At 46.5% G+C, this 12,021-nt stretch overlaps 1 pseudogene across 1 annotated transcript; it reads left to right on the forward strand.

Annotated features, from left to right (window-relative positions):
• The first annotated feature begins 1,161 nt into the window (after window positions 1-1,161).
• LOC308640213 (zinc finger protein 521-like) lies at window positions 1,162-11,544 on the forward strand (annotated as a pseudogene). Its single transcript has 3 exons — window positions 1,162-1,263; window positions 1,349-1,420; window positions 7,441-11,544. The product of its transcript is annotated as a zinc finger protein 521-like (transcript).
• The last annotated feature ends 477 nt before the right edge of the window (window positions 11,545-12,021 follow it).

Below are 12,021 nucleotides of genomic sequence, written 5' to 3' on the forward strand. Positions count from 1 at the left end.
TCTCACTCTCTCTTTAAAAAAAAAAAAGATTAGAATCCTGGGGCTAGGGTTGTATCTCAGTGGTAGAGTGCTTGCCTAGCATAGGTGAGGAACTAGGTTTGATCCTCAGAACCACATAAAAATAATTAATTAAATTAAGGTATTATGTCCCTCTACAACTAAAAATATTTTCTAAATATTAGAATCCTAAAACTTTGTATCAACATCAAAATAGACTCATAAGCATACATGTGGATTGTGAATTACATAGCTATAAATTTTGCTAATTGTGCTGACGTGTTTCATTCACTAGGGAGGCCATGGGCATCTGCCTCCTGGCACATAGTGTTACTCTAGGGGCTGTTCAGAGGATTTCTCCACAATACCTGCATCCTTTGATACATCAGGGAAGATAAAGGTGTGAGGGGCTCCACCTGGCATCAGGGAGAATCTTTCAGGCCATGGAGGCCTTGCACCAGAGCATGGCTTAGCCCACTGCATCACAAAGTGCCTTGTACTTGTCCCCATGCACCAAGTATCAGTCCATCTGGCCTGTGTGGTCCTTCTTCAGCCCAGGAGAAGAGGGTTAGTCATGGTTGGGTGAGGTGGGGTGTTCTGCAAAGACCCTTCCGCATAGGTGAAGAAAGATGGCAGGCACCATTGAAGGCTAGAGGCAAATGACCTGGAACTCCCTGTGGGGCCCAGGCATGACAATCCTGGGGGTCTTCAGGAATATGGCCTCAAAAGGGATGGAGAGCCCGAGGAGGAGGGAGGCCGACCCTAGATTTGCTTGCTTTCTCTACACATGGTACCATACCATGCAAGGAGACAAAAACATGTCATCTCTGAGTCCCAGTTGGTCATCTTAAAAATGCCAGGATTTTCAGTGCCATTTCTTAAACTTCAGGACAGTTAGAATTTACCAGTTTCAGACTACTGGGAATGTAGAAGCCTGAAAGCCAAACTCATTGCACTTGTCTCAATTCTTACCCACCTCTGCCTGGCAGAGACACCAAGACACAGCCTGCAGGCTGTTACCATTTAATTTGCTGGAAGCAGATATTGAAAGAAATAATACTCATTCACTTTTCCTATATCCAAGTCAATTAGAAGTGAAGCCTAAATAAAATTCAGGTAAACAACAAACCAGAAACACATGTGAGTGTGCACACACATGTGTCCATGCCTACCTTTGCCCTACAGCAGATAGCCAAAACCTACCCTGAAGCAGAGACCAAGGACCAGATGCCTGCCTTTGTCCTGCCTGCTGTGAGGGCTGGGAGGGTGAGGAGTGGTGCCTTCCACTTGCCTGCTCTTGCAGGGACTTGCATCTCACCTGTGCAGTGATCCCCTTGGGAAACACCCACAGACACCGATGGCCCTGCCTGGAGAGGCTCTGCACAAATTCTATCCTGTGCAGTTTTGCGAGCCTCCGGACCAGGTATGCACAGTGCCAGTCCTTCCCTGTCTGGGTTCAGAACTGCTCTATGCATCACATTTGGTACTGCTCTCCCTCAGTCAGCTCTGAGAGTGCAAGGAGAAAACTGGTCAGTGACTGGGGACTGAGGGCCTTCTTCTGGGGCACTCAGTATAAAAACACCCAGAAGAGGGGAACATGGTAAGGGCCAGCAAGATCCTTGACAGTTTCTGTCCTTCTGAACCTGTAGCTAACTTCTTCAAGGTAGAGAAGACCTGCCTGAGCCCTCTTGAAGCTCCTAGAGGAGGTCAGAAGCTCTGTCAGGACACTGGTGGGTTCGTGCAACCTCCTGCAGGTACTCGACCAACTCCAAAATGGCAGGTCTGTAGGAAATGACCTTCCTCCCTCTGGCAGTCCAGTTTATTCCTTGTGCAATAAGCACCGGTCTCCTCATGAATTGAATCCTAAGGAACAAAGAAAAAGAAAGAAAAGAATATTATTATTTGTAACAGGCAAGTCCCCAACTTTCTAAAATTGCCAGTGAGAGTTAAAGGGAAAATAAAGGCCATCATTGTAGATCTGATTATAAATTTTTTGAATCATAGTAAACAACTGGAAAAAAAAACAAATCTATAAGGAAAAAAATGTGTATAACCTTAACATTTTTGAAGAAAAATATGAAGACATTAAAAATAAAAAGGATTCATCATCTTGCCAGCTGGGAATGACCATTGCTAAGCGTGTGGTGTACTCATCCAGGCTGTGGTTTCTTCTGCTCTGCACTTACATGCACATGTCAACATAGTCAAACACTGTTTAACAATAGGGACTCCTGCAAGAATGAATCCTTAGGGAATTTCACTGTCATGCAAATATCAGACATGCAGTGATGGAAACATCACCAAGTGACTTGTGACTGTGTGTGTGACATATAAGGGCAAAGCAATGTCTTTGAAACTTCTTTCTTTTCCACATGGAAAAGAAGCATCTGTTAATTATACTGAATAAAGCTGCATTCTGTCAGTTTTCAGAAACTCTGCTACTGCCTAAACCATATGGTTCAGATGTTTTGCAAAATAAATCAATAAAGAGGCAGCCAGCTTACTTCTAGGCAATTGATGAAGAGCATGTAGAGTTTGGTCTTACCTCTAATGATGAACACCTTCTTCTCTAACAGGGACAAGTAGGCCTGGATGTATTCTTTCACAGCATGGAAGCTGTGAAAAGAGAAATATTATTCCTGGTGATGTCAGGATGGCAGAATCACCCTACCAAAAAAAAAAAAAAAGAACATCTATTAACCAATCATCTGCCCATATATTTCTCTGTGTGTATAAAGGTAAAATACAATATAAAGGTGTAATACAATATGTAGGTAATAGATTTAACACTTTTCATTAAAAGTATGTTTGCACAGTCTTGGATGAATATGAAATTCCATATTACAGAGAAGCTTTTCTCAAACATTTTGGTTTCAGGCCCAATTACAGGCTTAAAACTTACTGAGAGCTGCAGAGACTTTTTGTTTATTTGGTCAAACCTACACAAGCCAGAAAACAAAGACAAATGCTGAACAATTTCACTTAGGTGAGGTACCTGTGGCAGTCAGAGTGACAGACAGAATGTAGAGTGGGGGGTCTGCCAGGGCTGGGGAAGGGCTAGGGAGTCTGTGTTAGGTGACAAAGGTGAGGACACTCTGGAGCAGGATCTGGTGGTGGTGCAATACCTAGTGTTTGATGTCGACAACTGCACATTTAAAAGTGGTTACACAGTGCATTTTGTGTTATGTATATTTTAGCACATTTTAGAAAAAGAGCAGCAGTGGCCCAGTAGTGGGGTGCTGGTTAAGGACATTAGGGATAGCACAGAAGGGAAAACCAGTTCCCTGTGACCTGTGGAAAAATTGCATGACAGATAAGCCACAAGAATTGGCCTTCCTAGCATCTTTCTCTGTAGCTTCCCTACCTGCTTAACACCTCTGGTTGCCATCTCTAACCCTTCTGTCAGACCTGACAAGAAGACTTGAATATCCATCATGTACTGACTACTTTCATCTTTCCAATATCCAGGGAGTGTAGTCTAACTGGAGAAGGCAGCTCTGAAGTGGCAGCCTGCAGGAGGTAAGACTTGAGGCCCCTGGCAATCCCTGAAGTTGCACTTAAGCTCCCAACCACAGGAGGAGAGCAGCAAAGATCAATGTAGGGCAGCAACCTTTCAGGCATCGCATAGCCAATGAATGGCCCTGGGGATTCCCTGGAGCTGGAAGGGGCACACAGAACAGAGACCAGTGTACACCACAGGCTTCAAGCCTGAGAACTAACTGGCTAGCATCTGTGGCTGTGGTTACTTGCACAGGGATCGTATTAAAAGGAAATGAACCAGAAACTTGTGAAGTTTTTGAGGTCATTAGATTGAGGAAAAAGTCTCCCACTACCTACAAATATGCCCATGCCAGCTTGCAGAGCCAGAAAACCCATCTCTCAGCTAGCAAGCTTCTTGACCATTGGAGACCACACTGGACCTGGCTGAGTGGCCAGTGTATCCCCAGAGATCTGAGGGTCCTGGATGGGACAGGAAAGACTTAGAGAGAGCTTTGTCCAGGCCATATGGGAAGATGGTCCAGGATGCCTGTGGCCACAGGGACACACACACACTCCTTTCCACCATTTTTCTTTACTTTTCCTTAAAGAACCTCTGTAACAGCAGTTCACATCATGCTTTAAAGATAGCTTTACTGCTCTAAAGCAGGCCTGTTTTTTTCTCCTCCCTGATCTCCCTAATCTCTCCTTCCTAATTTTTGGGAAAATAGGATTCCCCTGAATTGCCTCTTTAAAAAACCCTGTGTTCCCCCTTAATAGGGAAATCACAGCCTCTGGGACAGAGACCCTTGTGTTTCTCCTTTGCTAGCAAAGCAAAAAAAAAAAAAAAAAAAAAAAAAAAAAAAAAAAAAAAAAAAAAAAAAAAAAAAAACCACTTCTTTTTCCTTTTTCTAAAATAACAACAACAAAATGCCTCTTAAGTTCCATGGCACATAAGCACATTCTGTGCAAGTTTTCCCACTGCCTTTCAACTAGATGCGGCCAAGGGACTTAGTTTAGGGCAATGAAATATGAGCAGGTGTGTGTGTGTGTGTGTGTGTGTGTGTGTGTGTGTGTGTGTGTGTGTTTTGGGGCTATATTCTTTTTTTTTTTTGTACTTGGAACTGAGCTCAGGGGCACTCAACCACTAAACCTAACCCCCAGCCCTACTTTGTATTTTATTTAGTGACAGGGTCTCACTGAGTTGCTCAGGGCTTTGCTGTTGTTGAGGCAGATTTTACATTTGCAATCCTTGTGCCTCAGCATCTCAAGCTCCTGGGATTACAGGCATGTGCCACCAGCCTGGGATGTGTTCTTAAAGGTATTGTGTGCAGGGGCTGAGGGGAGGCTCAATGGCAGAGTGCCAGCCTAGCATGTGTGAAGCCCTGGGGTCCATCCCTGGCACTGCCACCCCTTCTTTTGCTCCCTAGGCTGTGACAGCAGGGATAGACTTTGAAGACAAGTAGCTGGAAGGTGTGTGTTGAAGAGGACAGAAGGTCATTTGAGAAGAAATGTGGGTACCAGGCACCTGGGAGCTGTGATCAAGCCCTGGCCTGTATAGACCATCCTGCACAAGGCCTCTGATATTCTAGTCAAGTTTGGATACACTGGCATCTGGTGTCTCTGCTAATCTCTGTCTGGTGTGCCTGCCTGCATTTCAAAAGCTGCACACCTGTCTACAGCGGCCTTTCTCAGATACCCAGACAGTGGGCACTTTGAAGGATAATGATTTTCTACCCATGGGATGTGCTTATGTGATAGTCACCCTAGCCCAAGATCACAGGGTAAAATAGGTGGAAATGGTGTTGTGCTGAGTGGCTATTTTTGCTGGACAGCCTGGCCACAGAGATAGTGGCTTTCTCTGAGGGGACTAGTAGCACTGTCATCAGATTTATCTGGCGTTGAGGACAGAGGCTCAGTGTTTTTCTGTTCCTGTGGTCCCTTTATACTATGTATTTTGAAGTCCCCAGCTTCAATGGCACTCTCCTGCATCACTGCCATCCTGCCTAGGGTGAAGGTGATTTTACCTCTGAGGGCTAGGCTGCTGGCTTGTTCTAGATCATCCTGGGTGTAAGTGAAGCCCACTCCTCCAGCCCTTGAAAAGCATCCATAAGCAAGTTCCCTGCAGAAGTTCTGTTGTGTAGAGTCATTGCTATCCCTAAGTGGCATGCCCTGACTTAGCAATCAGGGAGGGCCAACTCTTAAACAACTGAGCTTATCCATGCTATGGCTGGCCAATTTGTCACATCCCCCTGTGTGACTCTGTGAAAGCCCAGCACTGACCTGCAGGTGAGGGTGGAGTGGGCTCCTGGTCTCTGTGTCCCAGTGCTTACCTTGTCTAGTGAGAAGATGTACTTGGTCATCAGCTGGCACAGCTCCAGAATCTGGCTCTTGGTCCCCAGGAACACGTGCTCCAGAAAGAATGCAATTGATAAAACCGAATTCCACTGGATTCTGTCAAAAGAGTGTGTCAGGGACTTAGCCTTGACAGAGGAGTCTGAGACAGGAGGAGGGCATGAAGAGTGCATGTGCAAGGCAGCATGGGAAGGTGAGGTGACAGAAGAAATTAACCACCAGCTCTGCCCTCAACACTCCTCCAGCTCTCCATGAAGGTAGGACTCAGGGTCTCACTTTGCTACCTCAGCATGCACTGCCACTGTGCCCACTCTGCCACTGTGCCCCACTCTCACAATCCTGCACAGAGCGAGTCCCTCTTGACTCTTATAGCCCAGCATGGGTTGGGACCCTCCTCAATCCTGAAGGCCTGCTTGCTCTGATCACCCCCATCCTTTCTAGTGGCTCCCTGCCAACTCAGTGATTCTCATGCTGCTGCCTGCCTTTCTGTGGCCCTGGGGCACCATGGTTTCGCTGCATTGGTTTTCCTCTTTCTCCCACATCTAATGAGATGGCTGGCACTTGACATGGTTCATCAAGTGCAGAGTGAGTGCACAAAGAGCCCCTGCCATGGCAGGAGAACCTGCTTGTCCTGCTGCCAGGGGTGCCACAACCCATAGTCCGTTGATGAGCACAAGCCGAGCATGCCAGGAAGAGCTAGGCTCTGGGTCTCACCTGACCTCTTCAATGACAACTCTGACTGTGATCCTGCTATCTTGCAAGTACCCATCTGAGCACACGAGCTCCAGCGGTATAGACATCTTCTTAACCAGCTTCAGCCAGGCCTGGGGACTTGGCTTCAGATTATCTCTTGTCAGCATTTCAGCACAGGCCATTGCAGCCAACACATCTAGTATCTGGGAAGGGGAGAGTGAACTCCAAATGTTCTCTGCCCTTCCACCCATCCTCTTCATTGGCTATGGCTCCCTTAGGCCAGAGGTCCTGGCAGAGGCATTGTGTCCTTGCATTCCAGGCTTGGAATACAAGTACACAATGTATAACCTGCTCCTTTGGGTCTTGGGATACAGGAAACACTAGCCAGCTGTTTCCAATATCTCTGGGCTATGCTGGCTCCCTTCCCCCTGAAGGGTCTCTCCTCTGGTGGCAGACCAGGGCCTGGGCCTCCCGAGGGGTTGTACCATCTCACAGCCAGCCATGTCATGCTTCTGTAAAGCTTCAGTGAGGCTCTGCAGAAACTGCGGTTGGATGGTCAAGATTCTGGAGAAGTTGTGCAGCTGGTCCTGAAATGCTGATAGGCCAGGTGCACCCATGGCAAGCAGAGCCCATCCTCAGGCCTCCCTGAGGCTGCTTCCAGCTCAGACACAGAACCACAGGGCCCTCTGCAAAAACTGGTGTTTCCAAGCGTTTTCAGTATGTATTTTTGAATCATAAAGAGATTTTTTCCTGTGGGAATTCAGAACTATTCAAAAACCACACACACAAAAATTACGAATTAAGGGCAGGGTGTGGGGCGCTCGGCCGCTGCCAGGCTCTGGATCCACGCGCCACAGCTGGCGCCTCCAGTCTGGGTTTTGGCACGACCCCTCCTCCCTCTGGCTCCCCGTGCTCTAGCCTTTTAATCATGCCCCTCTGTCTGTGTGTGAGTGCATGCAGGCTGGGCTGACAATGATTTCCTCAGTGATTACATATAAAGCGAGTCCCTGTGGGTTAGGGCCCCCTCTGGAGCCATCCTGATGGCTTTGGGGGCCTTTCTTCCATTTTCTATTATTATGTGGACTACCTGAGTGCCAGTGCAGTCCAAGACCTTGCAGGATGTCTTGCCGCCGCAAGCAAGTGAAACCAAGATCCCTCAAATACCCAAACTGTAAACTTGAAGACAAGGCTGAAGATAGAGACATAATAGATTGTAAGAAGAGGACAGAAGACCGGGAGGACAACTGTGACAGTTGCCTCCAGGTGTTTGAATCACTGAGCTATATCACAGAACACAAGATTAATCAATATCAGCTGACAGATGGAGTGGATGTTGAAGATGATCCCACATGCTCTTGGCTAGCTTCCTCACCTTCTAACAAGGACCAGACTTCCCCTAGTCATGGAAGAGGTTGCAATTTTAGAGAGGAAGAAGGTGCCCCTGGACTGCCATACCAATGTCAGTTCTGTGACAAGTCGTTTAGCCACCTCAGCTACTAAAGCACCATGAGCAGAGTCACTGCCTTTCAAATGCACCTACTGCAGTCTGCTGTTCAAACACAAGTGGAACCAAGATCTCCATATAAAGCTCCACACCGGGTACAAGAAGTACCACTGAAGTGAATGTGATGCTGCGTTCTCCAGGAGTGATCACTTGTAGATCCACTTAAAGACTCACACGTCCAACAAGCCATATAAATGTGCCATTTGCCACCATGGGTTCCTGTCCTCTAGCTCCTTACACGGACACATGCAGGTTCATGAGAGGAACAAGAACAGTTCCCAGTCTAGTTCCAGGATGCAGGACTGGAAGATGAAGGACACTCAGAAATGCAGTCAGTGTGAAGAAGACTTTGACTTCCCGGAAGACCTCCAGAACAACATTGCAGAGTGCCACCCCGAATGCTCCCCCAATGAGGATCAAGCTGCCCTGCAGTGCATCTACTGCCACAAGCTCTTTGTGAAGGAGACCTGTCTCATGAACCACATGGAGCAGGGGCACAGAGGGGACAAGAAAAACTCTTGCAGCATTTGTTCTGAGAGTTTCCACACAGTCGAGGAACTGTACAGCCACATGAACAGTCACCAGCAACTGGAGTCCTGCAATCACAGCAACAGCCTTTCCCTGGTCAAGGTGGGCTACATCTCCGTGTCCATCCCAACTCCAGATTCCAACCTCTCAGTGGACAGTTCAACCATGGTGGAGGCTGCCCCACCAATCCCAAAGAGTCGAGGGAGGAAGGGGGCTCCTCAGCAAACCCCTGACATGACCGGCCCCTCGAGTAAACAAGCAAAAGTTATCTACAGCTGTATTTACTGCCACAAGCAGTCATTCTTGAGTCTTGCAATTCTGCAGATTCACCTAAAGACTATTCATTTAGATAAGCCAGAACAGGCCCATATTTGTCAGTATTGCTTGGAGGTATTACCCTCACTTTATAACCTAAATTAACATGTTAAGCAAGTGCACAAAGCTCAGGACCCAGGCCTGATTGTTTCTGCAATGCCTGCCATAGTTTACCAGTGCAACTTCTGTTCTGAAGTTGTCAACGACCTCAAAACCCTTAAGAAACACATCCGATGTTCTCACAGATTTGCAAACCCTGCAGCTAAGGACAGTAATGCATTATTTTGTCCTCATTGATATATGGGATTTGTCACTGACTCTTCCCTTGAAGAGCATATAAGACAGGTGCATTGTGACCTCAGTGGCTCTCAGTTTGGATCCCCAGTGCTTGGGACCCAAAAGAACCATTAGTGGAAGTCTATTCCTGTATCTATTGTACAAATTCGCCAATATTCAACAGTGTTCTTAAGCTGTACAAGCATATCAAAGAGAATCATAAAAACATTCCCTTGGCCCTGAATTATATTCACAATGGGAAAGAATCCCGGGCCTTGAGCCCCCTATCTCCTGTGGCCATAAAGCAGACATCTCTTAAGATCATGCAGGCAGTAGGGGGAGCACCTGTGCATCCCGCCGGAGAATATATCTGTATTCAGTGTGGTGCTAAGTACACATCCCTAGACAGCTTTCAGACTCACTTAAAAACTCATCTCGACACTGTGCTGCTGAAACTGACCTGTCCTCAGTGCAACAAGGAATTCCCCAACCAAGAATCCTTGCTGAAGCCTGTGACCATTCACTTTATGATCACCTCAACCTACTACATCTGTGAGAGTTGCGACAAGCAGTTCACATCAGTGGATGACCTTCAGAAACACCTGTTGGACATGCACACTTTTGTCTTCTTCCGCTGCACCCTCTGCCAAGAAGTTTTTGACTCAAAAATCTCCATTCAGCTGCACTTGGCTGTGAAGCACAGTAATGAAAAGAAGGTCTACCAGTGCACGTCTTGCACCTGGAACTTCTGCAACGAGACTGACCTGCAGCTCCACATGAAACAAAACCACCTGGAATACCAAGGCAAATTGTACAAGTGCATCTTCTTTGGTGAGCCCTTTGGCACTGAGGTGGAGCTTCAGTGCCACATCACAACTCACAGTAAGAAGTACAACTGCAAGTTCTGCAGCAAAGCCTTCCATGCCATCATTCTGCTAGAGAAACATTTGCAAGAGAAGCACTGTGTGTCTGAAAGCAAGACACCCAACTACAGCAAAAATGGAGCCTCTGAGCAGGTGCAGAAAGAAGAAGTGGAGCTGCAGACCCTACTGACCAACAGCCAGGAGTCCCACAACAGTCACGATCTGAGTGAGAAAGATGTGGACAGCTCTGAGCCTATGTATGGGTGTGACATCTGTGGGGCGGTGTACACTATGGAAACTCTGCTGCAGAATCACCAGCTCCAGGACCACTATATCAGACCTGGAGAAAGTGCCATTGTGAAGAAGAAAGCCAAGCTCATTAAAGGGAATTACAAGTGCAACATGTGTTCTCGAACCTTCTTCTCTGAAAATGGCCTGCGTGAACATATGTAGACCCACCAAGGCATGGTCAAACACTACATGTGCCCTATTTGCAGAGAACGTTTTCCCTCCCTTTTAATTCTTACAGAACACAAAGTCACGCACAGTAAGAGCCTTGATACTGGAAACTGCAGGATATGCAAGATGCCTCTACAGAGTGAAGAGGAGTTCTTGGAGCATTGCCAAATGCACCCTGACCTGAAGAATTCTCTGATGGGATTTTGCTGCATAGTATGCATGAAGACTGTGACCTCCACCTTGGAACTCAAAATCCATGGGACATTCCACATGCAAAAGACAGGGAATGGGTCCACAGTCCATACCACCGTGCATGGCCAGCATGTCCAAAAACTGTACAAGTGTGCATCTTGCCTAAAAGAATTCTGTTCCAAGCAAGATCTGGTGAAACTTGACATCAACGTCCTGCCATATGGTCTGTGTGCTGGCTGCGTAAATCTCAGTAAGAGCAGTAGCCCAGGCATCAGCCTCCAGCCCAGCACAAATAGACCAGGTTTTGGCCAGAATGAGAATTTGAGTGCCATCGAGGGCAAAGGCAAGGCAGGAGAACTGAAGACACGCTGCTCCAGCTGCAATGTGAAGTTCGAGTCTGAAAGTGAACTCCAGAACCACATCCAAACCATGCACTGAGAGCTCATGCCAGATAGCAACAGCTCACAGTTGAAATCACCATAAGTGTCGCCCATGCCCAGAATCAGTCCCTCCCAGTCCGATGAGAAGAAGACCTATCAGTGCATCAAGTGTCAGATGGTTTTCTACAATGAATGGGAAATACAGGTTCATGTTGCAAATCACATGATTGATGAAGGACTGAACCACGAGTGCAAACTCTGCAGCCAGACCTTCAACTCTCCTGCCAAACTCCAGTGCCACCTGATAGAGCACAGCTTTGAAGGGATGGGAGGCACCTTCAAGTGTCCTGTCTGCTTTACACTATTTGTTCAAGCAAACAAGCTGCAGCAGCATATTTTCTCTGCCCATGGACAAGAAGACAAGGTCTATGACTGTACACAGTGTCCACAGAAGTTTTTCATCCAAACAGAGCTGCAGCTTAGTGTCATCCAGAAAATGCTTTGAGATGTCAGCCCAAGCCCATGCAAACTGTTAAATGTCAAATGAAAATGCATCAGTGTCTCTAATCACACGATGACCCAACACAGCAGTTAGTGAAAGTATAGTCTCTCAAGGAGAATTACTTTTGTGGCACAAAAAGGGAACTTGTTTTACTCTTTGCAAGAAACTTTCATTGTTAATGTAAATTATTCAGAACATTGTATTTTACCATAACACTTGTATTATCAAAACTGTTGGATGTTCATGTGTTTGAACTTTTGAGCACCTGATAGACTCCTTGTATATAAAGTGTTGCACATGTATTATGTCATCTGATACTAAAATGGTCTTATAAAGACAAGTGGACCTGGGCCCTATTCAGGAAAGATTAAAAAAAAGTGAACAAGATGGCTTAAGAGAAAGTATTTTTAAGAAAGACAGATTAAAAACAACTGTTACACATGGGACTATGGTTAGACTTCCTTTTATATACTCTTAAGC

The sequence above is a fragment of the Spermophilus citellus genome, assembly GCF_964194105.1.
Source record: "Spermophilus citellus genome assembly, contig: SCAFFOLD_36, whole genome shotgun sequence".
NCBI classification, from domain to species: domain Eukaryota; kingdom Metazoa; phylum Chordata; class Mammalia; order Rodentia; family Sciuridae; genus Spermophilus; species Spermophilus citellus.